Source organism: Lolium rigidum, chromosome 1 (genome assembly GCF_022539505.1).
Source record: "Lolium rigidum isolate FL_2022 chromosome 1, APGP_CSIRO_Lrig_0.1, whole genome shotgun sequence".
Taxonomy (NCBI): Eukaryota; Viridiplantae; Streptophyta; class Magnoliopsida; order Poales; family Poaceae; genus Lolium; species Lolium rigidum.
The window spans coordinates 233,950,217-233,954,876 of NC_061508.1; positions in this window are offsets into that span (position 1 = coordinate 233,950,217).

The following is a 4,660-nucleotide window of genomic DNA, read 5'->3' on the forward strand; positions in this document are numbered from 1 at the left end:
TGAAAATTATTTTGAGAGAGGAAAGTATGGGTATAGAAATCTTCATGTTACTAAATTTCTTCTCTTTATGATGAATGTTTTGAGCTTTATCTTGATTTGCTTTTATTTGATGGGTACTTTAAGACTTACTGGTCCGTATGAGATAGGGAGACACGATTTCATATATCACAATAATATTAAGTCTCCTCTCCTTGTGTTGAAATTTTTGAAGTTACACTTGTTTTGTCTTCCTATGCTACTCACTTTGTTCTTCATTGACTTGTTTTCTTACAAGGCTCCTATGCATAGGAAGAGTGTTAGATTTAAAAATGTTTTATATATGCTTCTTGATGCTCTCTTTTCAACTCTCATCTTTATGTGAGCATCATAAAAATCACTATGCCTAGCTAAAAGGCGTTAAAGAAAAGCGCTTATGGGAGACAACCCATCGTTTTTATTTTCTATTATTTTTGCTTTTCTTTTTGTTTTGAGTCAAGGTGCTTGTTACTACTGTAGCAATACCTTTGTATCTTTATTTTCTTGCATTGTTGTGCCAAGTAAAGTCTTTGATAGAAAGTTGATACTAGATTTGGATTTCTGCGTAGAAACAGATTTTTAGCTGTCACGAATTTGAGCTTTTGTCTCTGTAGAAGAATCTAAAGATTCTGAAAACATTCATGAGAAATCCTCAGATATGTACGCAACTTTCATTCAACTAGAGCTTTTCCATCTAAGCATGTTAAGTGCCTCGAAAAAATTCGTCTTTACGGACTGTTCTATTTTGACAGATTCTGCCTTTTATTTCGCATTGCCTCTTTTACTGTGTTTGAGTGGATTTCTTTGCTCCATTAAATTTCAGTAGCCTTGGGTAATGTCCAGAAGTGTTGGGAATGATTGTGTCCTTGCTGAACATGTGAATTTTTTATTATGCACTAACCCGCTAATAAGATTACTTGGAGTTTGGTGTGAAGGAAGTTTTCAAGGATCAAGAGAGAAGGATGATATTACATGATCAAGAAGAGTTAAAAGTCTAAGCTTGGGGATGCCCCCATGGTTCATCCCTGCATATTTCAAGAAGACTCAAGCGTCTAAGCTTGGGGATGCCCAAGGCATCCCCTTCTTCATCAACAAACTTATCAGGTCATCTCTAGTGAAACTATATTTTAATTATTTCACATCTTATGCGCTTTACTTGGAGCGTCTGTGTGCTTTTATTTTTGTTTGTGTTTGAATAAATTCGGATCCTAGCAATCCTTGTGTGGGAGAGAGACACGCTCCGCTTTTCTATTTGAACACTTGTGTTCTTCGTTTTACTTTAATATTCATGGCGAAAGCTGAAAGCCTCAGCATTGATTGTTATTTGGCTGGAAACAGAAAATGCTTCATGTGGTAGTTGGTATATTATCTTGAATAATTTGATACTTGGCAATTGTTTTGAGCTCTCAAGTAGATCATGTTTAAGCTCTTGCATCATGTAGTTTAAACCTATTAGTGGAGAACTACCGTAGAGCTTGTTGAAATTTGGTTTGCATGATTGGTCTCTCTAAGGTCTAGATATTTTCTGGTAAAAGCGTTTGAGTCACAAGGAAGACAGTGTAGAGTCTTATAATGCTTGCAATATGTTTTTATGTAAGTCTTGTTGTACCGGTTTATACTTGTGTTTGCTTCAAACAACCTTGCTAGCCAAAGCCTTGTACTGAGAGGGAATGCTTCTCGTGCATCCAAATGCTTGAGCCAAAACCTGTGCCATTTGTGTCCACCATAACTACCTACTATGTGGTATTTTTCTGCCATTCTAAAGTAAATTGCTTGTGTGCTACCTTTAAAACCTTTCAAAAATTTATTCCTTGTTTTTGCAATATATAGCTCATGGGAAAGTAGCCTAAAAAACTATTGTGGTAAGGAATATGTCACTTATGTATCTTAGTTCTTATAAGTTGCTTGTTGAGCGGTAACCATGTTATCTGGGGACGCCATCAACCTGTCACACCTTTGTTGAATATCATGTGAGTTGCTATGCATGTTCGTCTTGTCTGAAGTAAGGGAGATTTGCCATGAGTTGAAATGGTTTGAGTATGCATGTTGTTAGAGAAGAACATTGGGCCGCCAACCAAAGCCATGTATCATGGTGGAAGTTTCAGCTTGGACACTCAAATCCTCAAAATCTCTTATGAGAATATCATTATTGTTGAATACTTAAAGCATTAAAAAGAGGAGTCCATTATCTGTTTTCTATGTTCTCCCGGTATGGATGTCCTTAAGTTGAGATCTATCAAAATCGAGAAATCAAATGTGATTTATCTCCTTGGACCTTTGTACAGGTGGCATAGAGGTACCCCTTTGTGACACTTGGTTGAAACATATGTAATGCGATGATAATCCATGGAAATCCGAGCTAATTAGGACAAGGTGCGGGCACTATTAGTATTCGATGCATGAGGCTTGCAACTTATAGGAAGTTTTATACATAACCCATATGAATTATTACTACCGTTTACACAATTGTTTCCATGCTTTCAAAATAAAAAGCTCTAGCACATGAGTAATCCCTGCTTCCCTCTGCGAAGGGCCTTTCTTTTACTTTATGTTGAGTCAGTTTACCTACTCCTTTCTATCTTAGAAGCAAACACTTGTGTCAACTTTGTGTGCATCATTTCTTACATGCTTACTTATTGCACTTATTATATTACTTTGTGTTGAAAATTATCCATGAGATATACATGTTGAAAGTTGAAAGCAATTGCTGAAACTTAAATCTTCCTTTGTGTTGCTTCAAAACCTTGTATTAAGAATCTATTGCTTTATGAGTTAACTCTTATGCAAGACTTTTTGATGCTTGTCTTGAAAGTACTATTCATGAAAAGTTTTTGCTATATGATTCAGTTGTTTAGTCATTATCTTTTTGTTAGCAAACTATAGACCATTGCTTTGAGTCACTTCATTCATCTCATATGCTTTACAATGGTATTGATCAAGATTATGTTGGTAGCATGTCACTTCAGAAATTATTCTTTTTTATCGTTTACCTACTCGAGGGCGAGTAGGAACTAAGCTTGGGGATGCTTGATACGTCTCCAACGTATCTATAATTTCTTATGTTCCATGCTAGTTTTATGAAAATACCTACATGTTTTGTTCACACTTTATATCATTTTTATGCATTTTCCGGGACTAACCTATTAACAAGATGCCGAAGTGCCAGTTCCTGTTTTCTGCTATTTTTGGTTCCAGAAAAGCTGTTCGGGCAATATTCTCGGAATTCGACGAAACAAAAGCCAAACCTCCTATTTTCCGAGGGACACACGAAGCCAGAAGGACAAGCCAGGGGGAGGCCCACGGCCTCCACACCATAGGCCGGCGCGGCCAAGAGGGGGGGGGGGCGCCGCCATATGGGGTGGGCCCCTCGGGCACCCCCTCGCGCCGCCCTTTCGTCTATATATTCCTTCCGTCGCGAAAACCCTAAAGAATCAAGTCATATTCCACCAAGGGTTCCGCAGCGCCGCCGCCATCGACGACAAGTTTCGGGGGACAGAATCTTTGTTCCGGCACGCCGCCGGGATGGGGAATTGCCCCCGGAGCCATCTCCATCGACTCCATCGCCATCTTCATCGCTGTTGCTGTCTCCCATGATGAGGATAGAGTAGTTCTCCCCCGAGGCTTAGGGCTCTACCTGTAGCTATGTGGTTCATCTCTCTCTCCCATGGTGTGATCTTTTTGTGATCATGAGCTTTGTAATCTAGTTGAATATGTAGATGTTACTCTTGTCTATTATGCACTCTAGAGGTTACTTTAATATGAACTCCGGATTCACTCTCCACGGTGTGATGGTGACGAGTGTGCGCATCGTGTGTGATTCCTTTATGACGTTGTGGAGCTTGTTTACTCCGGATTGAGGTGTGCTTTTGCAGCCCTACACAATGAATGGTGTTTGTTATCCAACAAGAGAGTGTTTGAGAGTAGCATTTATTTATTCAATTATGTGATCATTGTTGAGAGTGTCCACTAGTGAAAGTATGATCCCTAGGCCTTGTTTCTAAGCATTGAAAAACCGTTTCCAACAAGTTCTGCTACATGTTCGCTTGCTGCCATTTTTATTTTAGATTGCAATTGCTACTTATAATCATCCATATTACTTGTATTTCACTATCTCTTCGCCGAACTAGTGCACCTATACATCTGACAAGTGTATTAGGTGTGTTGGGGACACAAGAGACTTCTTGTATCTTAATTGCAGGGTTGCTTGAGAGGGATATCTTTGACCTCTACCTCCCCGAGTTCGATAAACCTTGGGTGATTCACTTAAGGGAAACTTGCTGCTGTTCTACAAACCTCTGCTCTTGGAGGCCCAACACTGTCTACAGGAATAGAAGCGTGCGTAGACATCGCATACCTGTGTTCGTCCCTTCATCTGTTTGGTTGAACTTCATTATGATCGGTCCTGATCTCTCCATTGCTGATTGGAACACCCGCGGTCTTAATGACCAAGCTCGCAAAGACAACGTCCACGCCTTCCTCGCCGATACCCGCTGTCACATCGCTTGCATCCAACAGACCAAGCTCGACCACATCGATCAACAAAAGGCTTCTTATATCGGCGGGTTTAAGCTTCGCTCCTTTGCCCATCGTCCGGCCACCGGCACCCGTGGTGGCATCCTCTTACTCTGGAGCGATGAACATGTGG